At 47.4% G+C, this 27,613-nt stretch overlaps 27 non-coding genes and 7 pseudogenes across 27 annotated transcripts; all 34 read right to left on the bottom strand.

The window, feature by feature from the left end:
* Positions 1-172: 172 nt before the first annotated feature.
* Positions 173-291, bottom strand: LOC142999767 (5S ribosomal RNA). The gene has a single exon (XR_012963439.1). It is a non-coding gene; the product is annotated as a 5S ribosomal RNA (ribosomal RNA).
* A 457-nt stretch (positions 292-748) lies between these two features.
* LOC142999675 (5S ribosomal RNA) lies at positions 749-867 on the bottom strand. The gene has a single exon (XR_012963352.1). It is a non-coding gene; the product is annotated as a 5S ribosomal RNA (ribosomal RNA).
* Positions 868-3,923: 3,056 nt separating this feature from the next.
* Positions 3,924-4,042, bottom strand: LOC142999790 (5S ribosomal RNA). The gene has a single exon (XR_012963462.1). It is a non-coding gene; the product is annotated as a 5S ribosomal RNA (ribosomal RNA).
* Positions 4,043-4,481: 439 nt separating this feature from the next.
* LOC142999892 (5S ribosomal RNA) lies at positions 4,482-4,600 on the bottom strand (annotated as a pseudogene).
* A 457-nt stretch (positions 4,601-5,057) lies between these two features.
* Positions 5,058-5,176, bottom strand: LOC142999924 (5S ribosomal RNA; annotated as a pseudogene).
* A 245-nt stretch (positions 5,177-5,421) lies between these two features.
* LOC142999664 (5S ribosomal RNA) lies at positions 5,422-5,540 on the bottom strand. Its single transcript, XR_012963341.1, has one exon. It is a non-coding gene; the product is annotated as a 5S ribosomal RNA (ribosomal RNA).
* A 456-nt stretch (positions 5,541-5,996) lies between these two features.
* Positions 5,997-6,115, bottom strand: LOC142999722 (5S ribosomal RNA). The gene has a single exon (XR_012963396.1). It is a non-coding gene; the product is annotated as a 5S ribosomal RNA (ribosomal RNA).
* Positions 6,116-6,360: 245 nt separating this feature from the next.
* LOC142999843 (5S ribosomal RNA) lies at positions 6,361-6,479 on the bottom strand. The gene has a single exon (XR_012963514.1). It is a non-coding gene; the product is annotated as a 5S ribosomal RNA (ribosomal RNA).
* Positions 6,480-6,924: 445 nt separating this feature from the next.
* Positions 6,925-7,043, bottom strand: LOC142999824 (5S ribosomal RNA). Its single transcript, XR_012963495.1, has one exon. It is a non-coding gene; the product is annotated as a 5S ribosomal RNA (ribosomal RNA).
* A 245-nt stretch (positions 7,044-7,288) lies between these two features.
* LOC142999761 (5S ribosomal RNA) lies at positions 7,289-7,407 on the bottom strand. Its single transcript, XR_012963434.1, has one exon. It is a non-coding gene; the product is annotated as a 5S ribosomal RNA (ribosomal RNA).
* Positions 7,408-7,870: 463 nt separating this feature from the next.
* On the bottom strand, positions 7,871-7,989 carry LOC142999770 (5S ribosomal RNA). The gene has a single exon (XR_012963442.1). It is a non-coding gene; the product is annotated as a 5S ribosomal RNA (ribosomal RNA).
* A 245-nt stretch (positions 7,990-8,234) lies between these two features.
* On the bottom strand, positions 8,235-8,353 carry LOC142999715 (5S ribosomal RNA). Its single transcript, XR_012963389.1, has one exon. It is a non-coding gene; the product is annotated as a 5S ribosomal RNA (ribosomal RNA).
* Positions 8,354-8,798: 445 nt separating this feature from the next.
* On the bottom strand, positions 8,799-8,917 carry LOC142999955 (5S ribosomal RNA; annotated as a pseudogene).
* Positions 8,918-16,349: 7,432 nt separating this feature from the next.
* On the bottom strand, positions 16,350-16,468 carry LOC142999931 (5S ribosomal RNA; annotated as a pseudogene).
* Positions 16,469-16,931: 463 nt separating this feature from the next.
* LOC142999670 (5S ribosomal RNA) lies at positions 16,932-17,050 on the bottom strand. The gene has a single exon (XR_012963347.1). It is a non-coding gene; the product is annotated as a 5S ribosomal RNA (ribosomal RNA).
* A 439-nt stretch (positions 17,051-17,489) lies between these two features.
* Positions 17,490-17,608, bottom strand: LOC142999928 (5S ribosomal RNA; annotated as a pseudogene).
* A 463-nt stretch (positions 17,609-18,071) lies between these two features.
* Positions 18,072-18,190, bottom strand: LOC142999673 (5S ribosomal RNA). Its single transcript, XR_012963350.1, has one exon. It is a non-coding gene; the product is annotated as a 5S ribosomal RNA (ribosomal RNA).
* Positions 18,191-18,435: 245 nt separating this feature from the next.
* Positions 18,436-18,554, bottom strand: LOC142999688 (5S ribosomal RNA). Its single transcript, XR_012963364.1, has one exon. It is a non-coding gene; the product is annotated as a 5S ribosomal RNA (ribosomal RNA).
* Positions 18,555-19,469: 915 nt separating this feature from the next.
* On the bottom strand, positions 19,470-19,588 carry LOC142999726 (5S ribosomal RNA). The gene has a single exon (XR_012963400.1). It is a non-coding gene; the product is annotated as a 5S ribosomal RNA (ribosomal RNA).
* Positions 19,589-20,035: 447 nt separating this feature from the next.
* LOC142999861 (5S ribosomal RNA) lies at positions 20,036-20,154 on the bottom strand. Its single transcript, XR_012963532.1, has one exon. It is a non-coding gene; the product is annotated as a 5S ribosomal RNA (ribosomal RNA).
* Positions 20,155-20,399: 245 nt separating this feature from the next.
* LOC142999794 (5S ribosomal RNA) lies at positions 20,400-20,518 on the bottom strand. The gene has a single exon (XR_012963465.1). It is a non-coding gene; the product is annotated as a 5S ribosomal RNA (ribosomal RNA).
* A 243-nt stretch (positions 20,519-20,761) lies between these two features.
* Positions 20,762-20,880, bottom strand: LOC142999763 (5S ribosomal RNA). Its single transcript, XR_012963436.1, has one exon. It is a non-coding gene; the product is annotated as a 5S ribosomal RNA (ribosomal RNA).
* Positions 20,881-21,340: 460 nt separating this feature from the next.
* Positions 21,341-21,459, bottom strand: LOC142999754 (5S ribosomal RNA). The gene has a single exon (XR_012963427.1). It is a non-coding gene; the product is annotated as a 5S ribosomal RNA (ribosomal RNA).
* Positions 21,460-21,704: 245 nt separating this feature from the next.
* On the bottom strand, positions 21,705-21,823 carry LOC142999991 (5S ribosomal RNA). The gene has a single exon (XR_012963585.1). It is a non-coding gene; the product is annotated as a 5S ribosomal RNA (ribosomal RNA).
* Positions 21,824-22,062: 239 nt separating this feature from the next.
* LOC142999939 (5S ribosomal RNA) lies at positions 22,063-22,181 on the bottom strand (annotated as a pseudogene).
* A 463-nt stretch (positions 22,182-22,644) lies between these two features.
* On the bottom strand, positions 22,645-22,763 carry LOC142999807 (5S ribosomal RNA). The gene has a single exon (XR_012963478.1). It is a non-coding gene; the product is annotated as a 5S ribosomal RNA (ribosomal RNA).
* A 245-nt stretch (positions 22,764-23,008) lies between these two features.
* On the bottom strand, positions 23,009-23,127 carry LOC142999718 (5S ribosomal RNA). Its single transcript, XR_012963392.1, has one exon. It is a non-coding gene; the product is annotated as a 5S ribosomal RNA (ribosomal RNA).
* A 245-nt stretch (positions 23,128-23,372) lies between these two features.
* On the bottom strand, positions 23,373-23,491 carry LOC142999832 (5S ribosomal RNA). Its single transcript, XR_012963503.1, has one exon. It is a non-coding gene; the product is annotated as a 5S ribosomal RNA (ribosomal RNA).
* Positions 23,492-24,305: 814 nt separating this feature from the next.
* Positions 24,306-24,424, bottom strand: LOC142999989 (5S ribosomal RNA). Its single transcript, XR_012963583.1, has one exon. It is a non-coding gene; the product is annotated as a 5S ribosomal RNA (ribosomal RNA).
* Positions 24,425-24,887: 463 nt separating this feature from the next.
* On the bottom strand, positions 24,888-25,006 carry LOC142999858 (5S ribosomal RNA). Its single transcript, XR_012963529.1, has one exon. It is a non-coding gene; the product is annotated as a 5S ribosomal RNA (ribosomal RNA).
* An 814-nt stretch (positions 25,007-25,820) lies between these two features.
* LOC142999678 (5S ribosomal RNA) lies at positions 25,821-25,939 on the bottom strand. The gene has a single exon (XR_012963354.1). It is a non-coding gene; the product is annotated as a 5S ribosomal RNA (ribosomal RNA).
* A 463-nt stretch (positions 25,940-26,402) lies between these two features.
* On the bottom strand, positions 26,403-26,521 carry LOC142999847 (5S ribosomal RNA). The gene has a single exon (XR_012963518.1). It is a non-coding gene; the product is annotated as a 5S ribosomal RNA (ribosomal RNA).
* A 245-nt stretch (positions 26,522-26,766) lies between these two features.
* LOC142999736 (5S ribosomal RNA) lies at positions 26,767-26,885 on the bottom strand. Its single transcript, XR_012963410.1, has one exon. It is a non-coding gene; the product is annotated as a 5S ribosomal RNA (ribosomal RNA).
* Positions 26,886-27,345: 460 nt separating this feature from the next.
* On the bottom strand, positions 27,346-27,464 carry LOC142999898 (5S ribosomal RNA; annotated as a pseudogene).
* Between the last annotated feature and the right edge of the window lie 149 nt (positions 27,465-27,613).

Here is a 27,613-nt window from a genome sequence, read left to right as displayed (position 1 = left end):
CACTCAAGTTCATGTATATCACAATTTACATGATGCCTTCATCAGAAGAACACTAACATTTCAGATAAGATAAGATACAACTTTATTCTCCCGAGGGAAATTGCGTGTTGACAGAGGGAGTGAAACATGAGGAAGGAAGACCAGGTGAGGCATGCTGCTCAGAGGGCCAAAATGCTTACGGCATCGGGTATTCCCAGGCGGTCTCCCATCCAAGTACTAACCTGGCCCGACGCTGCTTAGCTTCCGAGATCAGACGAGATCGGGCATGTTCAGAGTGGTATGGCCGTAAACGAGGAGAGCAGCCACACAGAGGCTCTTCATAGGTGAGACGGACCCAGTTCAAGTCACCGTGTACACATGACTACACTCAAGTTCATGTATATCACAATTTACATGATGCCTTCATCAGAAACACACATTTCTGGATAATGAAGTCTTACCTAATGAAACTGATAATCATCATATAGAACATAAAGAGGGACCACTAACATCTCTGACGCTCACTTTCATCATCATCATCATCGTCATCATCATCATCGTCACACAGTGGCTCGTGTACTTCACTTCTCATGTGCATTCAATCTTCTCATATTATGCCCATGTGCAATACTCATTTTCTGAATGTATGCTTTCATATAAGATAAGATAAGATACAACTTTATTCTCCCGAGGGAAATTGCGTGTTGACAGAGGGAGTGAAACATGAGGGAGGAGGACCAGGTGAGGCCTGCTGCTCAGAGGGCCAAAATGCTTACGGCACCGGGTATTCCCAGGCGGTCTCCCATCCAAGTACTAACCTGGCCCGACGCTGCTTAGCTTCCGAGATCAGACGAGATCGGGCGTGTTCAGAGTGGTATGGCCGTAAACGAGGAGAGCAGCCACACAGAGCACCACGTTGTCCTTTCCGGCGACGTGTCGGATGTCCGTGGTGTATTCCGATATGAAGGAGAGCTGACGCTGCTGGCGGGCCGACCACGGCTCGGCCACCTTGGACATGCAGAACGTGAGCGGCTTATGATCCACGAATGCCGTAAACTCTCGACCTTCCAGCAGGAACCTGAAATGGCGGACTGCCAACCAGAGGCCGAGGAGCTCTCTGTCAAACGCACTGTACTTGCGCTCCCTGGGGGTCAACTGGCGGCTGAAAAAGGCGAGTGGCTGCCAGGCGCCGTCGACCCATTGCTCGTGCACTGCTCCCACAGCATAATCAGACGCGTCCGTGGTGATAGCGATGGGGGCCTTGTGCGACGGGTGGGCCAGCATGGTGGCTTGGCTCAGGGCGGCTTTGGTGGCATCGAACGCGGCATCCCTCTCAGCCGTCCAGTCGACGGCCTGACCGGGGGACTTACCCTTAAGAGCCTCGTATAGCGGGCGCATAGTGTCGGCGGCCCGGCGGATGAACCGGTGATAAAAGGTCACCATCCCCAGAAACTCCCGGAGTGCACGAGCTGTGTGCGGTCTTGGAAAGGCGGACACGGCCTCCACCTTTGCAGGGAGGGGGGCAGCCCCCTCTTTGCTCACCATATGTCCGAGGAATTGGATGGAGGGCAACCCGAACACGCACTTCGCAGGGTTGATAATCAAGCCGTGCTGGTCGAGCCTTTTGAAGAGATCCCGGAGGTGTACTTGGTGCTCTCCCTCCGAGGAGCTGGCAACGAGAATATCGTCTAGGTAAACGAAAATGAACGGCATGTCTCTTAGCGTCGAATCCATCAACCGCTGGAAAGACTGTGCAGCGTTCTTAAGTCCAAACGGCATCCGCAGGAACTCAAACAGTCCGAACGGCGTGACCACCGCCGTTTTGGGGATGTCTGCAGGGTGCACCGGGACTTGGTGGTAGCCCCGCACCAGATCCACTTTGGAGAAAACCAGTTTGCCAGCCAGATGTGCGGAGAAATCCTGGATGTGGGGGACCGGGTAGCGGTCCGGTGTGGTAGCGTCGTTAAGGCGGCGGTAGTCTCCGAACGGACGACAACCGCCATCTGGTTTAGGGACGATGTGGAGGGGTGAGGCCCATGGGCTGTCAGAGCAGTGGATAATGCCCAGGCACTCCATGTTGGCAAACTCTGACCTGGCGACTGCCAGCCTGACAGGATTGAGCCGCCGGGCCCTAGCGTAGACCGGGGGGCCCTTAGTGTCAATGTGGTGTTCAACCCCGTGCTTGATGGTAGTGGCGGAAAAGGTGGGCTTCGTCAGGCTGGGAAACTCACCAAGTAGGCGTTGATATCTGTCCCCCTCAGCAAGAGAGCTGGAGAGTCCGCCGTATGTTGCCTCACCGCGGACACAAGCAAGCGAGGAGAATGTCAATGCGTCTACCAAGCGGCTGTTCTTGACGTCCACTAGTAGTCCGTGAGCGCACAGGAAATCCGCACCGAGGATGGGGAAGGAAATGTCGGCCGTAACAAAATCCCACGTAAACTGCCGGCCCTCGAGACACAGGTTCACAGTCTTTGTGCCATAGGTGCGGATAGGGGTGTCGTTAGCAGACGTCAATGGGGGGCCGTAGCCTCCGCTGGCGGTGTCACTCCTCGTGGCCGGCAAAACGCTCCTGTTAGCTCCGGTGTCGCAGAGGAAGTTACGCCTGGAGAGGGTGTCCTTAATGAATAGTAGTCTGCTTGTTGCACCCACGCTCACGGCTACAACTGAACGTGGGCCCTGTCGTTTCCCGCCGGTCCATAGTTGCAAGGGGGCCGGCATCTCTTAGCTTTAGCGCCGAAACGCGCATGGAAGTAGCACATGCCTGAATTTGTGCGGCCGTCAGCAGTCACAGGGTCTCCTGTAGTTAGCATTCCTCTGCTGGGGGGCATGTAGCTGCGCGTCGGGGCTAGCACCTCAGGGGCGAAACGCTGGGTAGCCAGGAAAAAGCGATCAGCCTCCTCGGCGAAAGCTCGTGGCTCCGTGATAGTTGTATTAGTTAAGGCTGTTTGCACGTGTGGCGGCATGTGCCGAAGGAACAGTTCCATGAACAGGAAATTTGGCTCTTCTTTACCTAGCAGGTTCAGCATCATCTCCATGTGCTCTGAGGGCTTACTGTCTCTGAGGCCGTGAATAGCGAACAGGCGTCGGGCTCGTTCCGGCCGTGACAGCTCGAAGGTTTTGAGCAGGAGAGTCTTGAATGCTGCATATTTCTCCAGGGCAGGAAGACAAGTAATACACCCCACTGTCCGGGCCGCTGTAGAGCTCCCCAGTGCGGAGACGACGTGGAAATAGCGTGTGTCGTCATCCGTTATCCCGCGGAGGGCGAATTGAGCTTCCGTCTGTGCGAACCATGCCGCCGCGGACGTCTCCCAAAACTCCGGCAATTTGAGAAAAACGGCCATGTTCAGTCCAGTCTCGGATACTTCGTCGAGACACGCGTCAGGGTCACCAGTGTAGTGCCGAAGGACGGGAGTCGGAGGCTGCGTATTGAGTTTTAACGTCCACTTTATAGACATGCGGATTCACTCGTCTCGTACAATCAATACAGCAGAACAACAACACCTACGGACCGGAAGTCCTCGCCCTTTTAACCACCGTGGGGAACACACCTACCCACACCATAGTCCGAGGGGGAATTATGTATAATCACCACAATATCACAATTTACATGATGCCTTCATCAGAAACACACATTTCTGGATAATGAAGTCTTACCTAATGAAACTGATAATCATCACATAGAACATACAGAGGGACCACTTACATCTCTGACGCTCACTTTCATCATCATCATCGTCAAACAGTGGCTCGTGTACTTCACTTCTCATGTGCATTCAATCTTCTCATATTATGCCCATGTGCAAAACTCATTTTCTGAATGTATGCTTTCATATAAGATAAGATAAGATACAACTTTATTCTCCCGAGGGAACTTGCGTGTTCACAGAGTGAGTGAAACATGAGGGAGGAGGACCAGGTGAGGCCTGCTGCTGACAGGGCCAAAATGCTTACAGCACCGGGTATTCCTAGGCGGTCTTCCATCCAAGTACTAACCTGGCCCGACGCTGCTTAGCTTCCGAGATCAGACGAGATCAGGCGTGTTCAGAGTGGTATGGCCGTAAACGATGAGAGCAGCCACACAGAGGCTCTTTATAGGTGAGACAGACCCAGTTCAAGTCACCGTGTACGCATGACTACACTCAAGTTCATGTATATCACAATTTACATGATGCCTTCATCAGAAACACAAATTTCTGGATAATGAAGTCTTACCTAATGAAACTGATAATCATCACATAGAACATACAGAGGGACCACTTACATCTCTGACGCTCACTTTCATCATCATCATCGTCACACAGTGGCTCGTGTACTTCACTTCTCATGTGCATTCAATCTTCTCATATTATGACCATGTGCAATACTCATTTTCTGAATGTATGCTTTCATATATGATAAGATAAGATACAACTTTATTCTCCCGAGGGAAATTGCGTGTTGACAGAGGGAGTGAAACATGAGGGAGGAAGACCAGGTGAGGCCTGCTGCTCAGAGGGCCAAAATGCTTACAGCACCGGGTATTCCCAGGCGGTCTCCCATCCAAGTACTAACCTGGCCTGACGATGCTTAGCTTCTGAGATCAGACGAGATCGGGCGTGTTCAGAGTGGTATGGCTGTAAACGAGGAGAGCAGCCACACAGAGGCTCTTCATAGGTGAGACAGACCCAGTTCAAGTCACCGTGTACACATGACTACACTCAAGTTCATGTATATCACAATTTACATGATGCCTTCATCAGAAACACACATTTCTGGATAATGAAGTCTTACCTAATGAAACTGATAATCATCATATAGAACATAAAGAGGGACCACTAACATCTCTGGCGCTCACTTTCATCATCATCATCATCGTCATCATCATCATCGTCACACAGTGGCTCGTGTACTTCACTTCTCATGTGCATTCAATCATCTCATATTATGCCCATGTGCAATACTCATTTTCTGAATGTATGCTTTCATATAAGATAAGATAAGATACAACTTTATTCTCCCGAGGGAAATTGCGTGTTTACAGAGGGAGTGAAACATGAGGGAGGAGGACCAGGTGAGGCCTGCTGCTCAGAGGGCCAAAATGCTAACGGCACCGGGTATTCCCAGGCGGTCTCCCATCCAAGTACAAACATGGCCCAACGCTGCTTAGCTTCTGAGATCAGACGAGATCGGGCGTGTTCAGAGTGGTATGGCCGTAAAACAGGAGAGCAGCCACACAGAGGCTCTTTATAGGTGAGACAGACCAAGTTCAAGTGACCGTGTACACATGACTACACTCAAGTTCATGTATATCACAATTTACATGATGCCTTCATCAGAAGAACACTAACATTTCAGATAAGATAAGATACCACTTTATTCTCCCGAGGGAAATTGCGTGTTGACAGAGGAAGTGAAACATGAGGGAGGAGGACCAGGTGAGGCCTGCTGCTCAGAGGGCCAAAATGCTTACGGCACCGGGTATTCCCAGGCGGTCTCCCATCCAAGTACTAACCTGGCCCGACGCTGCTTAGCTTCCGAGATCAGACGAGATCGGGCGTGTTCAGAGTGGTATGGCCGTAAACGAGGAGAGCAGCCACACAAAGGCTCTTTATAGGTGAGACAGACCCAGTTCAAGTCACCGTGTACACATGACTACACTCAAGTTCATGTATATCACAATTTACATGATGCCTTCATCAGAAACACACATTTCTGGATAATGAAGTCTTGCCTAATGAAACTGATAATCATCACATAGAAGATAAAGAGGGACCACTAACATCTCTGACGCTCACTGTCATCATCATCATCATCATTATAATCATCATCGTCACACAGTGGCTCGTGTACTTCACTTCTCATGTGCATTCAATCATCTCATATTATGCCCATGTGCCATACTCATTTTCTGAATGTATGCTTTCATATAAGATAAGATAAGATACAACTTTATTCTCCCGAGGGACATTGGGTGTTGACATGGGAGTGAAACATGAGGGAGGAGGACCAGGTGAGGCCTGCTGCTCAGAGGGCCAAAATGCTTACGGCACCGGGTATTCCCAGGCGGTCTCCCATCCAAGTACTAACCTGGCCCGACCCTGATTAGCTTCCGAGATCAGACGAGATCGGGCGTGTTCAGAGTGGTATGGCCGTAAACGAGGAGAGCAGCCACACAGAGGCTCTTTATAGGTGAGACAGACCCAGTTCAAGTCACCCTGTACCCATGACTACACTCAAGTTCATGTATATCACAATTTACATGATGCCTTCATCAGAAGAACACTAACATTTCAGATAAGATAAGATACAACTTTATTCTCCCGAGGGAAATTGCGTGTTGACAGAGGGAGTGAAACATGAGGGAGGAAGACCAGGTGAGGCCTGCTGCTCAGAGGGCCAAAATGCTTACGGCACCGGGTAGTCCCAGGCGGTCTCCCATCCAAGTACTAACCTGGCCTGACACTGCTTATCTTCCGAGATCAGACGAGATCGGGCGTGTTCAGAGTGGTATGGCCGTAAACGAGGAGAGCAGCCACACAGAGGCTCTTCATAGGTGAGACAGACCCAGTTCAAGTCACCGTGTACACATGACTACACTCAAGTTCATGTATATCATAATTTACATGATGCCTTCATCAGAAACACACATTTCTGGATAATGAAGTCTTACCTAATGAAACTGATAATCATCACATAGAACATACAGAGGGACCACTAACATCTCTGACGCTCACTTTCATCATCATCATCATCATCGTCACACAGTGGCTTGTGTACTTCACTTCTCATGTGCATTCAATCTTCTCATATTATGCCCATGTGCAATACTCATTTTCTGAATGTATGCTTTCATATAAGATAAGATAAGATACAACTTTATTCTCCCGAGGGAACTTGCGTGTTCACAGAGTGAGTGAAACATGAGGAAGGAGGACCAGGTGAGGCCTGCTGCTCAGAGGGCCAAAATGCTAACGGCACCGGGTATTCCCAGGCGGTCTCCCATCCAAGTACTAACCTGGCCCCACGCTGCTTAGCTTCTGAGATCAGAAGAGATCGGGCGTGTTCAGAGTGGTATGGCCGTAAACGAGGAGAGCAGCCACACAGAGGCTCTTTATAGGTGAGACAGACCCAGTTCAAGTCACCGTGTACACATGACTACACTCAAGTTCATGTATATCACAATTTACATGATGCCTTCATCAGAAGAACACTAACATTTCAGATAAGATAAGATACAACTTTATTCTCCAGATGGAAATTGCGTGTTGACAGAGGGAGTGAAACATGAGGGAGGAGGACCAGGTGAGGCCTGCTGCTCAGAGGGCCAAAATGCTTACGGCACCGGGTATTCCCATGTGGTCTCCCAACCAAGTACTAACCTGGCCCGACGCTGATTAGCTTCCGAGATCAGACGAGATCGGGCGTGTTCAGAGTGGTATAGCCGTAAACGAGGAGAGCAGCCACACAGAGGCTCTTTATAGGTGAGACAGACCCAGTTCAAGTCACCGTGTACACATGACTACACTCAAGTTCATGTATATCACAATTTACATGATGCCTTCATCAGAAACACACATTTCTGGAAAATGAAGTCTTACCTAATGAAACTGATAATCATCACATAGAACATAAAGAGGGACCACTAACATCTCTGACGCTCACTTTCATCATCATTATCATCATCATCATCATCATCATCATCGTCACACAGTGGCTCGTGTACTTCACTCCTCATGTGCATTCAATCATCTCATATTATGCCCATGTGCAATACTCATTTTCTGAATGTATGCTTTCATATAAGATAAGATAAGATACAACTTTATTCTCCCGAGGGACATTGGGTGTTGACAGAGGGAGTGAAACACGAGGGAGGAGGACCAGGTGAGGCCTGCTGCTCAGAGGGCCAAAATGCTTACGGCACCGGGTATTCCCAGGCGGTCTCCCATCCAAGTACTAACCTGGCCCGACGCTGCTTAGCTTACGAGATCAGACGAGATCAGGCGTGTTCAGAGTGGTATGGCCGTAAACGAGGAGAACAGCCACACAGAGGCTCTTTATAGGTGAGACAGACCCAGTTCAAGTCACCGTGTACACATGACTACACTCAAGTTCATGTATATCACAATTTACATGATGCCTTCATCAGAAGAACACTAACATTTCAGATAAGATAAGATACAACTTTATTCTCCCGAGGGAAATTGCGTGTTCACAGAGGGAGTGAAAGATGAGGGAGGAGGACCAGGTGAGGCCTGCTGCTCAGAGGGCCAAAATGCTTACTGCACCGGGTATTCCCAGGCGGTCTCCCATCCAAGTACTCACCTGGCCCGACGCTGCTTAGCTTCCGAGATCAGACGAGATCGGGTGTGTTCAGAGTGGTATGGCCGTAAACGAGGAGAGCAGCCACCAAGAGGCTCTTTATAGGTGAGACAGACCCAGTTCAAGTCACCGTGTACACTTGACTACACTCAAGTTCATGTATATCACAATTTACATGATGCCTTCATCAGAAACACACATTTCTGGATAATGAAGTCTTACCTAATGAAACTGATAATCATCACATAGAACATACAGAGGGACCACTTACATCTCTGACGCTCACTTTCATCCTCATCATCATCATTGTCACACAGTGGCTCGTGTTCTTCACTTCTCATGTGCATTCAATCTTCTCATATTATGACCATGTGCAATACTCATTTTCTGAATGTATGCTTTCATATAAGATAAGATAAGATACAACTTTATTCTCCCGAGGGAAATTGCGTGTTTACAGAGGGAGTGAAACATGAGGAAGGAGGACCAGGTGAGGCCTGCTGCTCAGAGGGCCAAAATGCTAACGGCACCTGGTATTCCCAGGCTGTCTCCCATCCAAGTACTAACCTGGCCGGACGCTGCTTAGCTTCTGAGATCAGAAGAGATCGGGCGTGTTCAGAGTGGTATGGCCGTAAACGAGGAGAGGAGCCACACAGAGGCTCTTTATAGGTGAGACAGACCCAGTTCAAGTCACCGTGTACACATGACTACACTCAAGTTCATGTATATCACAATTTACATGATGCCTTTGTGACATACCCCCCATTTAGTCTTTTCTTTGGTCCCTTTTCCATTAAGTTGTGGCCTTTTATTTTCTTTTGTTACGATGTTGTTGCATGTTTTGGCCAGAAGTGGCGCTGTAGTACTGGGATATAATGCAGTTGCATAACGGTGAGAGAGAGAAGAAGTAGCCACTGAGAACGGAAGGCGGGAGATGTAAATGGTGAAGTGAGCTGTATTGTGGAAACTTTGGATTAAACGAAAAACTTTTCCCAGCACGCCGTTGAGAGTATTACTTTCTTCAAGTGTGCAACAAAATTGGCGCCCGAACAGGGACTCAACGTGATACAAAAAAGAAGTCTGAAGAAAAAAAAAAAGAACGAACGTTGGAACACGCAAAATGGAGCTGGAGCAGTTACAGGATCAGCTAACGGAGCTACTGTGTCGGCTCAACGTGGAACAGCTTAAAGAAGTGTGTATCCGAGCTAAAGTTTCATCAGACAAGGAGAAGAAACACACGTTGATCCGAGCAATTAATGAGTCAGTAGAGAATGCTTTTGAAGTGGAGGAACAAGATGTAGCAGAGACATTTGGGCAAGAGTTGTTAGCTACAGCTAAGCGATTGAGAGAAAACGCGCCCAAACCAGAGAGGTATGATAAAAATGAAGAGGAGCTACAAAAGCTACAAAAACAGTATGCTGAAATGCAGTTGACATTCCAGACGTCGACCAAAATGCTCGAGGAGGAAATGAGTCGGCTTCGGGAAAAAATGAACAGGACGGCTAGCCCGCCAGAACTCCCATTCTCCAGAGCCCCTGAAGTGGTTATCAGACGCGAGTTTCGGATTAATGGCCAGATAGGTGAATTGGGGCAGAAAGACAAGTTATCATACACTAACCTCATGTACCAAATAGACTCGTAAAGGCCACAGTGATGTAGAAATTGTTGAAGCCGTAGTAAAAGCTGCTACACCAGGGCTCAGTTTACGTGATATGCTGGAAGCCAAAAATAATTTGACACTCGTGCAGTTGAAGACGATTCTTAAAGCCCATTTCAAAGAAAACAACACTACAGATATGTTCCACAGACTCATTAACATAACTCAAGATGCAAAAGAATCCCCTCAGAATTTTCTTTTTCGTGCAGTTGAACTCAAAGAGAGGCTACTGGCGGCTGCAGAAGATGCCAGCTCAGATGTACAGTATAGCCCAGACCTCATTCAGAAGAAGTTTCTTAGGTCAGTCAGTACAGGACTACTGAGTGATAATGTTAAAATGCAGCTGAAACCTCACCTAGATGATCTAGGAGTGACTGACGAGATATTGATAGAGAAAATGAATGATGCTGCTGCTGTTGATTGGGAGACACAGCAGAAATTGAAGAAAAGTATCCCAAATAAGCCAGCCAGAATAAATGAGCTAAAAACAGAAACAACTACTTACCAGCTGTATAGTGACAGGGAAACAGACAATGACCAGCCATCTGAACACAGCACTTCAGTCAAGGCCAGTGTTAAAAGTCAGAAGATAAAAACTCCAAAAAGCTCTTCAGAAACTGAACTGATGGATGCAGTGAAACAGCTGAGAGAGGAAGTGGCTGAGCTGAGGAAGAATGTTCAGTACTCAGCACGACCATCTCACCAGTTCCAAAACAGAGGGTAGAGGGCATGCAGAGGATGTCAAGACCGGGGTGAAGAGGAACAGTGTGACCACTGCTTCAAATGTGGCCTGAGTGGACACCTCTCAAGAGGATGCAGAGGCCAAAGGAACTCAAGAGGCAACACTGATTCAGCTAATATCAAAGGACAGACTGTAGAATGTACCTCCCCTGACACTCAAGAACAGCATAGCAGGTCACTCAACACCCCTACTATTCTTAGAGAAAGCATTGTACAATTAGAAGAGAGACTGCGAGCAGAAAGGTGTTCCCCAGGTGGAAGATTGGCAGGTTCTGCTTATATTAGCCACATCTCCCCTCGTCACCATTCACAGCTGCTGAGACTTATTGGAAAGAAGTGCATGGTGAGTTGCTACCTAGATGGGGTGAAGACTCAAGCCTTATGGGACACTGGATCGCAAGTCTGCCTTATCAATGAGACCCGGAGGAAGAACTGCATCCCAGAGGTGAAGGTACGGAGCACTGAAGAACTCCTCGGCCCTGGTCCTTTTGTGGGGAAAGCTGTCAACCAGACCGACATCCCTTTCCTAGGCTGGGTGGAGGTCACGTTCCACCTAGACCCATCACATGCTCCAGAGTTCACGCTTCAGGTGCCCATGCTCGTGACAGGTGAGAAAGGAGCAGCAGAAGAGCCAATCGTTGGTTACAATGTAATTGAACTGTTGTTAAAGAATGGTGTGGAGGGTCCACATGAAGTAATAACACAGGCTGTGAGCACAGCTTTCTCTTTTAGCTGTAAAAAGACTGAAATGTTAGTGAAAATTATTCAAAACAGTGACCCTGAGTGCAGTGACGGCCTAGTGAGAGTGGGTAGGCAGAAGGAAGTGATCCCAGCAGGTCAGGTGAGAACTATAAAATGTGCTGTGAGAACAGGTCCTCTACTGTCCAGTCAAGAAGCCCTTTTTCTGCCTGATGAACATGCCCCCTGGCCAGATGGCCTGAGAATGTCAGAGAGCATGATGACTCTTAGCGAAGGGACATATTCTCGCATAGCACTGCCCATCACCAATAACACCTGTCATGATGTCACCCTGAGCCCACGCACAGTGTTGGGGCAGGTTCAACTGGTCAAAGCTGTCTATCCAGTGGACGCCAAGCCAGTCACTCCCCGACCAGCTTCTCCAGTCGAACGTCCAGAGGTCAGCAGGGAGGATGAGCCTGAGCCTGATGGAAGGACAGCGGTGGACGAGGAAAGGTGGGACCCACCAATCACACTGATTCACCTCCCCCTTGCTCAGCAGCGACAAGTGAAGCAGATGTTGAGGGAGGAATGCAGAGCGTTCGCCAGAGACGATGATGATGTGGGATACATCCCTTCCCTACAACTGAAAATCAGACTCACAGATACAACACCGGTAAGACGTACCTATGTGTCTGTGCCTAAGCCACTTCACAAAGAAGTAAAACAGTACTTAGAAGACTTGTTAAATAGGGGCTGGATCCAAAAATCTAGGTCACATTACTCATCTCCCATTGTCTGTGTGCGGAAAAAAGATGGGAACCTCCGTCTGTGCTGTGACTACAGAGAACTCAACCGTAAGTCTCTGCCAGATCGCCACCCTATTCCCCGCATTCAAGATATGCTAGATAGTTTACATGGGAGTGCATGGTTTTCAGTGTTAGATCAAGGCAAGGCCTACCATCAGGGGTTCGTGGAAGAAAGTAGTAGACCACTCACAGCTTTTATAACACCCTGGGGCCTATATGAGTGGATCCGAATCCCTTTTGGCTTGTCTACAGCACCCTCCGAATTCCAGCGCAGCATGGAGGAGTGTCTATCTGGACTCAGAGATGAAATTTGCGAGCCATATCTAGACGATAATCTGGTTCATAGCCAAACATTTGATAATCACCTGAAAGATGTGAGAAAAGTGCTTCAGCGCTACCACAGCACGGGGTGAAATTGACTGCAAAGAAATGTGAGCTCTTTAAGAACCAGGTCAGATTTCTGGGAAAGATCGTATCGAAGGAAGGCTACACAATGGATCCTGCAGAAGTAGCCCCAGTGCAAGAGATGAAGCAGAGGAAGCCAGCGACAGTGGGTGAGGTGCGGAAAGTGCTAGGATTCATCTCATACTACCGAGCCTATATCCCAAACTTCTCTCGCATAGCTAAGCCTCTCTATGCACTGCTGTGCGCTGAGATACCAGGCAGTGAGACCCCTAAAGGCACAAAGAAGCAGAAGGCTGGGGTGAGAAAGACAAAGCAAAGCCAGGTACCCTCACATCAACGTATCAGGTGGACAGAAGAACACAGTACAGTTCTCAGTCAGCTGATAGATTACCTCTCCAGTCCTCCTGTGCTGGGCTACCCAAACTTTGAAGAACCGTTCATTATGCATTGTGATGCGTCCCAGGATGGACTTGGAGCGGTGCTCTATCAAAAACAGGAGGGAAGGTTAAAGGTCATTGCGTATGGCTCCCGCACACTCTCTGCTCCAGAGAAGAATTACCATCTACATTCTGGTAAGCTAGAGTTTTTAGCAATGAAATGGGCTATATGCGAGAGGTTTAGGGATTATTTGTATTACACTCCATCGTTTGTAGTATATACAGATAATAACCCTCTGACATATGTGCTGACAACAGCTAAATTGAATGCCACGTTGCTGAGATGGGTGGCTGAATTGGCAGACTTCAATTAAGTACAGGCCAGGGAAGTCTAACTCTGACGCAGACGGGCTATCGAGAATGCCCCTTGACATAGAGAAGTATATGCTAACCTGTTCACAAAAGATACAGTCTGAGATCTTGGCCAGTGTCTCCAAAGGGTTGTCAGTTCACCAGGTGGAGAGAGAGCCGTTGCTGTGTCCAGTGACCATCACCACAGCCATCGCAGAGCTGAGCAGTGAGCCGCGGATGAACGCAGCAAAGCAGATCGCCCCTCAAGCACTGAGAGCCGCTCAAGACGAGGATCTACTGCTGAAGCAGGTGAAACAGCAGGTCGCACAACAGCAGTGGCCGAGGGTGAAAGACACTCACAGTGAGTTGGCAGTGTTTGCAAGGGAGAAAGCGAAGTTGGTGATTGATGCTGAGGATGTTCTCCGGCGACAGACAGCAACACGCACACAACTGGTTGTGCCTCCAAAGTTCCGTCCCCTCATCCTGAGAGAGCTGCATGAAGAGATGGGACACTTGGGCGTTGAACGGACACTCCATCTGATCCGTGAGCGTTTCTTTTGGCCTCATATGCAGAGAGACGTTGAGCATCACATCAACAAGGTCTGTAGCTGTGTGAAACGGAAAAGACCACAGAAAGCAGTAAGAGCACCACTTACCAGTATTGTGACAACATACCCCTTTGAGCTGGTCTCAATTGACTTCATGCACCTAGAGAAGTGTAAAGGAGGATATGAGTACATTCTGGTGGTCATGGACCATTTTACACGATTCGCTCAGGCGTATGCATGTACTAACAACAGTGCTCGAACTGCAGCTGAGAAGATATTCGGTGACTTTGTCCTCAAATTCGGCTTCCCCACGAAATTACACCATGATCAGGGTAGAGAATTTGAGAATAAGTTGTTTGCAGAGCTCCAAAAATACTCTGGCATCCAAGGTTCTCGCACCACCCCGTACCACCCCCAGGGAAACGGTCAAGTGGAACGCTTCAACCGCACCCTGCTGGCCATGTTGCGTAACCTAGATGACCAAGCTAAAGCAGATTGGAAGAATTCTCTTGCCAAAGTAATACACGCCTACAATTGCACGCGCAATGAGTCCACTGGATACGCACCATATTACCTGCTCTTTGGTCGTAACCCCAGATTGCCTATTGACATCATGTTCAGTATCCCCCACAGTGATGGCAGTGCATCTCATGATGACTATGCCAAGAAATGGAAACAGAGGATGGAGGAGGCGTACCAGTTAGCCTCCAAGGCTGCGAAGGCAAGCGGAGAGAGGGGGAAAAACCTGTATGACCGGAAGGTTCAAGGTGCAGAGCTGTATCCTGGCTGCAGAGTTCTCATTAGGAACTTGACTGAAAGAGGTGGACCCGGAAAACTCAGGTCATTCTGGGAAGACAAAGTCCATGTAGTGGTCAAGAGAAAACACCCAGAAAGTCCAGTTTATGAAGTACAACCAGAGGATGGCCAGGGCCGCACCAGAGTGCTTCATCGAAATCTGCTGCTCCCGTGTGACTTCCTGCCAGTTGAGTCACACAAGCCTGAAAAGAAAAGAGGTGAGAGACCACACAAAGAGAAAAAGACACCGACAAAACAGAATGCAGAACCCGAGTGTTCATCTGACTCTGAAGAGGATGACTGGCGATGCATGTCCAGATGGCCCCAAGGAGACTCCGCAGCACAAACCAGAAGGAACCTCAGACCAGAGGCTACAGAGTTTCAGCCACGGGCTGCAACACCAGCACCTGAGGGAGACGATGTGATGGGAGAACAGACCCTGTGGACATCAGACACGGACAGAGAGCAAGAAGAACAGATCGGGACTGGACTGGAAAATGAAGTGACTGTGACAGCAGGCCTGAGTGAGGATATAGAAGAGGCTGAGCTGGAGACCGCAAGCAATGAGGGAGAAGAGTATCCATCATCTTCACCACCTGCGAGACGATATCCTTTCAGAAATAGACCTGCACCCAAAACACTCGCATATGATAGGTTGGGGCAGCCCACAGTTAATTGAATTAAAGTTATGAGATTATATGATGCACTTTAAAGTTGTAAGTTCAAGCCATCCAGTTTTAAGATGAATACAATTTGTTAGTTCATGTCAAAGTCATATGATGGATGGAAAATGTTAATGTGTTGTTTAAAAGAAAAAAAATACTTTTAGTTTATATAGGCCCACACAAAGTCAGTTCTCACATTTAGAATCGCACAAATATAACTGAAGAGGAAATGGTGGTTGTAAGACATTGTATTTACAGGAGTATGGTTGAAAAGACTAACTGTAAAGAGACTCTTATAACGAAATGATATGAAGAAAAGAGTTATTAGAATATATGAAGTGTGAGATTCTATGTGATTTCGCTACAGGTCAAAGATCACGCCTATTCCAGTCAAGACAAGCTGCCCGTGAACACAGCGGAGTAAATAGATAGTTGTCATAGTGCACAATGACTTCCTCTGTTTAACACATGACATTTAGGGGAGATAAGTGTGATGTGAAATCTGTCATTAGATATGTGTCTTGAATAATGGACTCTAACCTGGAAGTGATCAAATTGTCTTAAACAGGATGAACTGAGACGGGAAATGTCGGGACGACATTTAGTTAAGCAGGGGAGAGTGTGACATACCCCCCATTTAGTCTTTTCTTTGGTCCCTTTTCCATTAAGTTGTGGCCTTTTATTTTCTTTTGTTACGATGTTGTTGCATGTTTTGGCCAGAAGTGGCGCTGTAGTACTGGGATATAATGCAGTTGCATAACGGTGAGAGAGAGAAGAAGTAGCCACTGAGAACGGAAGGCGGGAGATGTAAATGGTGAAGTGAGCTGTATTGTGGAAACTTTGGATTAAACGAAAAACTTTTCCCAGCACGCCGTTGAGAGTATTACTTTCTTCAAGTGTGCAACACCTTCATCAGAAGAACACTAACATTTCAGAAAAGATAAGATACAACTTTATTCTCCCGAGAGAAATTGCGTGTTGACAGAGGGAGTGAAACATGAGGGAGGAGGACCAGGTGAGGCCTGCTGCTCAGAGGGCCAAAATGCTTACGGCACCGGGTATTCCCAGGCGGTCTCCCATCCAAGTACTTACCTGGCCCGACGCTGATTAGCTTCCGAGATCAGACGAGATCGGGCGTGTTCAGAGTGTTAAGGACGTAAACGAGGAGAGCAGCCACACAGAGGCTCTTTATAGGTGAGACAGACCCAGTTCATGTCACCGTGTACACATGACTACACTCAAGTTCATGTATATCACAATTTACATGATGCCTTCATCAGAAACACACATTTCTGGATAATGAAGTCTTACCTAATGAAACTGATGATCATCACATAGAACATAAAGAGGGACCACTAACATCTCTGACGCTCACTTTCATCATCATCATCTTCATCATCATCATCATCATCATCGTCACACAGTGGCTCGTGTACTTCACTTCTCATGTGCATTCAATCTTCTCATATTATGCCCATGTGCAATACTCATTTTCTGAATGTATGCTTTCATATAAGATAAGATAAGATACAACTTTATTCTCCCGAGGGACATTGGGTGTTGACAGAGGGAGTGAAACATGAGGGAGGAGGACCAGGTGAGGCCTGCTGCTCAGAGGGCCAAAATGCTTACGGCACCGGGTATTCCCAAGCGGTCTCCCATCCAAGTACTAAACTGGCCCGACGCTGCTTAGCTTCCGAGATCAGACGAGATCGGGCGTGTTCAGAGTGGTATGGCCGTAAACAAGGAGAGCAGCCACACAGAGGCTCTTTATAGGTGAGACAGACCCAGTTCAAGTCACCGTGTACACATGACTACACTCAAGTTCATGTATATCACAATTTACATGATGCCTTCATCAGAAACACACATTTCTGGATAATGAAGTCTTACCTAATGAAACTGATAATCATCACATAGAACATAAAGAGGGACCACTAACATCTCTGACGCTCACCTTCATCATCATCATCGTCACACAGTGGCTCGTGTACTTCACTTCTCATGTGCATTCAATCTTCTCATATTATGACCATATGCAATACTCATTTTCTGAATGTATGCTTTCATATACGATAAGATAAGATACAACTTTATTCTCCCGAGGGAAATTGCGTGTTGACAGAGGGAGTGAAACATGAGGGAGGAGGACCAGGTGGGGCCTTCTGCTCAGAGGGCCAAAATGCTTACGGCACCGGGTATTCCCAGGCGATTTCCCATCCAAGTACTAACCTGGCCCGACGCTGCTTAGCTTCTGAGATCAGACGAGATCGGGCATGTTCAGAGTGGTATGGCCGAAAAAGAGGAGAACAGCCACACAGAGGCTCTTCATAGGTGAGACAGACCCAGTTCAAGTCACCGTGTACACATGACTACACTCAAGTTCATGTATATCACAATTTACATGATGCCTTAATCAGAAACACACATTTCTGGATAATGAAGTCTTACCTAATGAAACTGATAATCATCACATAGAACATAAAGAGGGACCAGTAACATCTCTGATGCTCACTTTCATCATCATCATCATCATCATCATCATCATCATCATCGTCACACAGTGGCTCGTGTACTTCACTCCTCATGTGCATTCAATCATCTCATATTATGCCCATGTGCAATACTCATTTTCAGAATGTATGCTTTCATATAAGATAAGATAAGATACAACTTTATTCTCCCGAGGGACATTGGGTGTTGACAGATGGAGTGAAACATGAGGGAGGAGGACCAGGTGAGGTCTGCTGCTCAGAGGGCCAAAATGCTTACGGCACCGGGTATTCCCAGGCGGTCTCCCATCTAAGTACTAACCTGGCCCGACGCTGCTTAGCTTCCGAGATCAGACGAGATCAGGCGTGTTCAGAGTGGTATGGCCGTAAACGAGGAGAGCAGCCACACAGAGGCTCTTTATAGGTGAGACAGACCCAGTTCAAGTCACCGTGTACACATGACTACACTCAAGTTCATGTATATCACAATTTACATGATGCCTTCATCAGAAGAACACTAACATTTCAGATAAGATAAGATACAACTTTATTCTCCCGAGGGAAATTGCGTGTTCACAGAGGGAGTGAAACATGAGGGAGGAGGACCAGGTGAGGCCTGCTGCTCAGAGGGCCAAAATGCTTACTGCACCGGGTATTCCCAGGCGGTCTCCCATCCAAGTACTAACCTGGCCCAACGCTGCTTAGCTTCTGAGATCAGACGAGATCAGGCGTGTTCAGAGTGGTATGGCCGTAAACGAGGAGAGCAGCCACACAGAGGCTCTTTATAGGTGAGACAGACCCAGTTCAAGTCACCGTGTACACATGACTACACTCAAGTTCATGTATATCACAATTTACATGATGCCTTCATCAGAAACACACATTTCTGGATAATGAAGTCTTACCTAATGAAACTGATAATCATCACATAGAACATACAGAGGGACCACTAACATCTCTGACGCTCACTTTCATCCTCATCATCATCATCATTGTCACACAGTGGCTCGTGTACTTCACTTCTCATGTGCATTCAATCTTCTCATATTATGCCCATGTGTAATACTCATTTTCTGAATGTATGCTTTCATATAAGATAAGATAAGATACAACTTTATTCTCCCGAGGGTAATTGGGTGTTGACAGAGGGAGTGAAACATGAGGGAGGAGGACCAGGTGAGGCCTGCTGCTCAGAGGGACAAAATGTTTACGGCACCGGGTATTCCTAGGCGGTCTCCCATCCAAGTACTAACCTGGCCCGACGCTGCTTAGCTTCTGAGATCAGACGCTGTGTACGCATGAACACACTCAAGTTCATGTATATCACAAGTTACATGATGCCTTCATCAGAAACACACATTTCTGGATAATGAAGTATAACCCAATGAAACTGATAATCATCACATAGAACATAAAGAGGGACCACTAACATCTCTGACGCTCACTTTCATAATCATCATCGTCACACAGAGGCTCGTGTACTTCACTTCTCATGTGCATTCAATCTCCTCATATTATGACCATGTACAATACTCATTTTCTGAATGTATGCTTTCATATAAGATAAGATAAGAAACAACTTTATTCTCCCGAGGGACATTGGGTGTTGACAGAGGGAGTGAAACATGAGGGAGGAGGACCAGGTGAGGCCTGCTGCTCAGAGGGCCAAAATGCTAACGGCACCGGGTATTCCCAGGCAGTCTCCCATCCAAGTACTAACCTGGCCCGACGCTGCTTAGCTTCCGAGATCAGACGAGATCGGGCGTGTTCAGAGTGGTATGGCCGTAAACGAGGAGAGCAGCCACACAGAGGCTCTTTATAGGTGAGACAGACCCAGTACAAGTCACCGTGTACACATGACTACACTCAAGTTCATGTATATCACAATTTACATGATGCCTTCATCAGAAACACACATTTCTGGATAATGAAGTCTTACCTAATGAAACTGATAATCATCACATAGAACATACAGAGGGACCACTAACATCTCTGACGCTCACTTTCATCCTCATCATCATCATCATTGTCACACAGTGGCTCGTGTACTTCACTTCTCATGTGCATTCAATCTTCTCATATTATGACCATGTGCATACTCATTTTCTGAATGTATGCTTTCATATAAGATAAGATAAGATACAACTTTATTCTCCCGAGGGAAATTGCGTGTTTACAGAGGGAGTGAAACATGAGGGAGGAGGACCAGGTGAGGCCTGCTGCTCAGAGGGCCAAAATGCTAACGGCACCGGGTATTCCCAGGCGGTCTCCCATCCAAGTACAAACCTGGCCCAACGCTGCTTAGCTTCTGAGATCAGACGAGATCGGGCGTGTTCAGAGTGGTATGGCCGTAAAATAGGAGAGCAGCCACACAGAGGCTCTTTATAGGTGAGACAGACCCAGTTCAAGTCACCGTGTACACATGACTACACTCAAGTTCATGTATATCACAATTTACATGATGCCTTCATCAGAAGAACACTAACATTTCAGATAAGATAAGATACAACTTTATTCTCCAGATGGAAATTGCGTGTTGACAGAGGGAGTGAAACATGAGGGAGGAGGACCAGGTGAGGCCTGCTGCTCAGAGGGCCAAAATGCTTACTGCACCGGGTATTCCCAGGCGGTCTCCCATTCAAGTACTAACCTGGCCCGACGCTGCTTAGCTTCCGAGATCAGACGAGATCGGGCATGTTCAGAGTGGTATGGCCGTAAACGAGGAGAGCAGCCACACAGAGGCTCTTTATAGGTGAGACAGACCCAGTTCAAGTCACCGTGTACACATGACTACACTCAAGTTCATGTATATCACAATTTACATGATGCCTTCATCAGAAGAACACTAACATTTCAGATTAGATAAGATACAACTTTATTCTCCCGAGGGAATGCGTGTTGACAGAGGGAGTGAAACATGAGGGAGGAGGACCAGGTGAGGCTTGCTGCTCAGAGGGCCAAAATGCTTACGGCACCGGGTATTCCCAGGCGGTCTCCCATCCAAGTACTAACCTGGCCCGACGCTGATTAGCTTCCGAGATCAGACGAGGTCGGGCGTGTTCAGAGTGGTATGGCCGTAAACAGGGAGAGCAGCCACACAGAGGCTCTTTATAGGTGAGACAGACCCAGTTCAAGTCACCGTGTACACATGACTACACTCAGGTTCATGTATATCACAATTAACATGATGCCTTCATCAGAAACACACATTTCTGGATAATGAAGTCTTACCTAATGAAACTGATAATCATCACATAGAACATAAAGAGGGACCACTAACATCTCCGACGCTCACTTTCATCATCATCATCATCATCATCATCATCATCATCGTCACACAGTGGCTCGTGTACTTCACTTCTCATGTGCATTCAATCTTCTCATATTATGCCCATGTGCAATACTCATTTTCTGAATGTATGCTTTCATATAAGATAAGATAAGATACAACTTTATTCTCCCGAGGGAAATTGCGTGTTGACAGAGGGAGTGTAACATGAGGGAGGAGGACCAGGTGAGGCCTGCTGCTCAGAGGGCCAAAATGCTTACGGCACCGGGTATTCCCAAGCGGTCTCCCATCTAAGTACTAACCTGGCCCGACGCTGATTAGCTTCCGAGATCAGAAGAGATCGGGCGTGTTCAGAGTGGTATGGCCGTAAACGAGGAGAGCAGCCACACAGAGGCTCTTTATAGGTGAGACAGACCCAGTTCAAGTCACCGTGTACGCATGACTACACTTAAGTTCATGTATATCCCAATTTACATGATGCCTTCATCAGAAAAACACTAACATTTCAGATAAGATAAGATACAACTTTATTCTCCCGAGGGAAATTGCGTGTTCACAGAGGGAGTGTAACATGAGGGAGGAGGACCAGGTGAGGCCTGCTGCTCAGAGGGCCAAAATGCTTACGGCACCGGGTATTCCCAGGCGGTCTCCCATCCAAGTACTAACCTGGCCCGACGCTGATTAGCTTCCGAGATCAGACGAGATCGGGCGTGTTCAGAGTGGTATGGCCGTAAACGAGGAGAGCAGCCACACAGAGGCTCTTTATAGGTGAGACAGACCCAGTTCAAGTCACCGTGTACACATGACTACACTCAAGTTCATGTATATCACAATTTACATGATGCCTTCATCAGAAGAACACTAACATTTCTGATAAGATAAGATACAACTTTATTCTCCCGAGGGAAATTGCGTGTTCACAGAGGGAGTGAAACGAGGAGGACCAGGTGAGGCCTGCGGCTCAGAGGGCCAAAATGCTTACTGCACCGGGTATTCCCAGGCTGTCTCCCATCCAAGTACTAACCTGGCCCGACGCTGATTAGCTTCCGAGATCAGACGAGATCGGGCGTGTTCAGAGTGGTATGTCCGTAAACGAGGAGAGCAGCCACACAGAGGCTCTTTATAGGTGAGACAGACCCAGTTCAAGTCACCGTGTACACATGACTACACTCAAGTTCATGTATATCACAATTTACATGATGCCTTCATCAGAAACACACATTTCTGGATAATAAAGTCTTACCTAATGAAACTGATAATCATCACATAGAACATACAGAGGGACCACTTACATCTCTGACGCTCACTTTTATCCTCATCATCATCATCATCATCATCATCATCATCGTCACACAGTGGCTCCTGTACTTTACTCCCCATGTGCATTCAATCATCTCATATTATGCCCATGTGCAATACTCATTTTCTGAATGTATGCTTTCATATAAGATAAGATAAGATACAACTTTATTCTCCCGAGGGACATTGGTTGTTGACAAAGGGAGTGAAACATGAGGGAGGAGGACCAGGTGAGGCCTGCTGCTCAGAGGGCCAAAATGCTTACGGCAGCGGGTATTCCCAGGCGGTCTCCCATCCAAGTACTAACCTGGCCCGACGCTGCTTAGCTTCCGAGATCAGACGAGATCAGGCGTGTTCAGAGTGGTATGGCCGTAAACGAGGAGAGCAGCCACACAGAGGCTCTTTATAGGTGAGACAGACCCAGTTCAAGTCACCGTGTACGCATGACTACACTCAAGTTCATGTATATCACAATTTACATGATGCCTTCATCAGAAGAACACTAACATTTCAGATAAGATAAGATACAACTTTATTCTCCCGAGGGAAATTGCGTGTTGACAGAGGGAGTGAAACATGAGGGAGGAGGACCAGGTGAGGCCTGCTGCTCAGAGGGCCAAAATGCTTACGGCACCGGGTATTCCCAGGCGGTCTCCCATCCAAGTACTAACCTGGCCCGACGCTGATTAGCTTCCGAGATCAGACGAGACCGGGCGTGTTCAGAGTGGTATGGCCGTAAACGAGGAGAGCAGCCACACAGAGGCTCTTTATAGGTGAGACAGACCCAGTTCAAGTCACCGTGTACACATGACTACACTCAAGTTCATGTATATCACAATTTACATGATGCCTTCATCAGAAGAACACTAACATTTCTGATAAGATAAGATACAACTTTATTCTCCCGAGGGAAATTGCGTGTTCTCAGAGGGAGTGAAACATGAGGGAGGAGGACCAGGTGAGGCCTGCTGCTCAGAGGGCCAAAATGCTTACTGCACCAGGTATTCCCAGGCGGTCTCCCATCCAAGTGCTAACCTGGCCCGACGCTGCTTAGCTTCCGAGATCAGACGAGATCGGGCGTGTTCAGAGTGGTATGGCCGTAAACGAGGAGAGCAGCCACACAGAGGCTCTTTATAGGTGAGACAGACCCAGTTCAAGTCACCGTGTACACATGACTACACTCAAGTTCATGTATATCACGATTTACATGATGCCTTCATCAGAAGAACACTAACATTTCAGAAAAGATAAGATACAACTTTATTCTCCCGAGGGAAATTGCGTGTTGACAGAGGGAGTGAAACATGAGGGAGGAGGACCAGGTGAGGCCTGCTGCTCAGAGGGCCAAAATGCTTACGGCACCGGGTATTCCCAGGCGGTCTCCCATCCAAGTACTATCCTGGCCCGACGCTGCTTAGCATCCGAGATTGTGCGTGTTCAGAGTGGTACGGCCTTAAACGAGGAGAGCAGCCACACAGAGGCTCTTTATAGGTGAGACAGACCCAGTTCAAGTCACCGTGTACACATGACTACACTCAAGTTCATGTATATCACAATTTACATGATGACTTCATCAGAAACACACATTTCTGGATAATGAAGTCTTACCTAATGAAACTGATAATCATCACATAGAACATAAAGAGGGACCACTAACATCTCTGACGCTCACTTTCATCATCATCATCATCATCATCATCATCATCATCGTCACACAGTGGCTCGTGTACTTCACTTCTCATGTGCATTCAATCATCTCATATTATGCCCATGTGCCATACTCATTTTCTGAATGTATGCTTTCATATAAGATAAGATAAGATACAACTTTATTCTCCCGAGGGAAATTGCGTGTTCACAGAGGGAGTGAAACATGAGGGAGGAGGACCAGGTGAGGCCTGCTGGTCAGAGGGCCAAAATGCTTACGGCACCGGGTATTCCCAGGCGGTCTCCCATCCAAGTACTAACCTGGCCCGACGCTGATTAGCTTCCGAGATCAGACGAGATCGGGCGTGTTCAGAGTGGTATGGCCGTAAACGAGGAGAGCAGCCACACAGAGGCTCTTTATAGGTGAGACAGACCCAGTTCAAGTCACCGTGTACACATGACTACACTCAAGTTCATGTATATCACAATTTACATGATGCCTTCATCAGAAACACACATTTCTGGATAATAAAGTCTTACCTAATGAAACTGATAATCATCACATAGAACATACAGAGGGACCACTTACATCTCTGACGCTCACTTTTATCCTCATCATCATCATCATCATCATCATCATCATCGTCACACAGTGGCTCCTGTACTTCACTCCCCATGTGCATTCAATCATCTCATATTATGCCCATGTGCAATACTCATTTTCTGAATGTATGCTTTCATATAAGATAAGATAAGATACCACTTTATTCTCCCGAGGGACATTGGTTGTTCACAGAGGGAGTGAAACATGAGGGAGGAGGACCAGGTGAGGCCTGCTGCTCAGAGGGCCAAAATGCTTACGGCACCGGGTATTCCCAGGCGGTCTCCCATCCAAGTACTAACCTGGCCCGACGCTGCTTAGCTTCCGAGATCAGACGAGATCAGGCGTGTTCAGAGTGGTATGGCCGTAAACAATGAGAGCAGCCACACAGAGGCTCTTTATAGGTGAGACAGACCCAGTTCAAGTCACCGTGTACACATGACTACACTCAAGTTCATGTATATCACAATTTACATGATGCCTTCATCAGAAGAACACTAACATTTCAGAAAAGATAAGATACAACTTTATTCTCCCGAGGGAAATTGCGTGTTGACAGAGGGAGTGAAACATGAGGGAGGAGGACCAGGTGAGGCCTGCTGCTCAGAGGGCCAAAATGCTTACGGCACCGGGTATTCCCAGGCGGTCTCCCATCCAAGTACTAACCTGGCCCGACGCTGCTTAGCATCCGAGATTGTGCGTGTTCAGAGTGGTACGGCCTTAAACGAGGAGAGCAGCCACACAGAGGCTCTTTATAGGTGAGACAGACCCAGTTCAAGTCACCGTGTACACATGACTACACTCAAGTTCATGTATATCACAATTTACATGATGACTTCATCAGAAACACACATTTCTGGATAATGAAGTCTTACCTAATGAAACTGATAATCATCACATAGAACATAAAGAGGGACCACTAACATCTCTGACGCTCACTTTCATCATCATCATCATCATCATCATCATCATCATCGTCACACAGTGGCTCGTGTACTTCACTTCTCATGTGCATTCAATCATCTCATATTATGCCCATGTGCCATACTCATTTTCTGAATGTATGCTTTCATATAAGATAAGATAAGATACAACTTTATTCTCCCGAGGGAAATTGCGTGTTCACAGAGGGAGTGAAACATGAGGGAGGAGGACCAGGTGAGGCCTGCTGGTCAGAGGGCCAAAATGCTTACAGCACCGGGTATTCCCAGGCGGTCTCCCATCCAAGTACTAACCTGGCCCGACGCTGATTAGCTTCCGAGATCAGACGAGATCGGGCGTGTTCAGAGTGGTATGGCCGTAAACGAGGAGAGCAGCCACACAGAGGCTCTTTATAGGTGAGACAGACCCAGTTCAAGTCACCGTGTACACATGACTACACTCAAGTTCATGTATATCACAATTTACATGATGCCTTCATCAGAAACACACATTGCGGGATAATAAAGTCTTACCTAATGAAACTGATAATCATCACATAGAACATACAGAGGGACCACTTACATCTCTGACGCTCACTTTTATCCTCATCATCATCATCATCATCATCATCATCATCGTCACACAGTGGCTCCTGTACTTTACTCCTCATGTGCATTCAATCATCTCATATTATGCCCATGTGCAATACTCATTTTCTGAATGTATGCTTTCATATAAGATAAGATAAGATACCACTTTATTCTCCCGAGGGACATTGGTTGTTCACAGAGGGAGTGAAACATGAGGGAGGAGGACCAGGTGAGGCCTGCTGCTCAGAGGGCCAAAATGCTTACGGCACCGGGTATTCCCAGGCGGTCTCCCATCCAAGTACTAACCTGGCCCGACGCTGCTTAGCTTCCGAGATCAGACGAGATCAGGCGTGTTCAGAGTGGTATGGCCGTAAACGATGAGAGCAGCCACACAGAGGCTCTTTATAGGTGAGACAGACCCAGTTCAAGTCACCGTGTACACATGACTACACTCAAGTTCATGTATATCACAATTTACATGATGCCTTCATCAGAAGAACACTAACATTTCAGATAAGATAAGATACAACTTTATTCTCCCGAGGGAAATTGCGTGTTGACAGAGGGAGTGAAACATGAGGGAGGAAGACCAGGTGAGGCCTGCTGCTCAGAGGGCCAAAATGCTTACGGCACCGGGTATTCCCAGGCGGTCTCCCATCCAAGTACTAACCTGGCCCGACACTGCTTAGCTTCCCAGATCAGACGAGATCGGGCGTGTTCAGAGTGGTATGGCCGTAAACGAGGAGAGCAGCCACACAGAGGCTCTTTATAGGTGAGACAGACCCAGTTCAAGTCACCGTGTACACATGACTACACTCAAGTTCATGTATATCACAATTTACATGATGCCTTCATCAGAAACACACATTTCTGGATAATGAAGTCTTACCTAATGAAACTGATAATCATCACATAGAACATAAAGAGGGACCACTAACATCTCTGACGCTCACTTTCATCATCATCATCATCATCATCATCATCATCATCGTCACACAGTGGCTCGTGTACTTCACTTCTCATGTGCATTCAATCATCTCATATTATGCCCATGTGCCATACTCATTTTCTGAATGTATGCTTTCATATAAGATAAGATAAGATACAACTTTATTCTCCCGAGGGACATTGGGTGTTGACAGAGGGAGTGAAACATGAGGGAGGAGGACCAGGTGAGGCCTGCTGCTCAGAGGGCCAAAATGCTTACGGCACCTGGTATTCCTAGGCGGTCTCTCATCCAAGTACGAACCTGGCCCGACGCTGCTTAGCTTCCGAGATCAGACGAGATCAGGCATGTTCAGAGTGGTATGGCCGTAAACGAGGAGAGCAGCCACACAGAGGCTCTTTATAGGTGAGACAGACCCAGTTCAAGTCACCGTGTACGCATGACTACACTCAAGTTCATGTATATCCCAATTTACATGATGCCTTCATCAGAAAAACACTAACATTTCAGATAAGATAAGAT

This window comes from Genypterus blacodes, unplaced genomic scaffold (genome assembly GCF_046128005.1).
Source record: "Genypterus blacodes isolate CSIRO-AG114 ecotype Tasmania unplaced genomic scaffold, CSIRO-AGI_Gbla_v1 ptg000044l_1, whole genome shotgun sequence".
Taxonomy (NCBI): Eukaryota; Metazoa; Chordata; class Actinopteri; order Ophidiiformes; family Ophidiidae; genus Genypterus; species Genypterus blacodes.
This window is presented reverse-complemented; position numbering and strand designations above follow the sequence as displayed.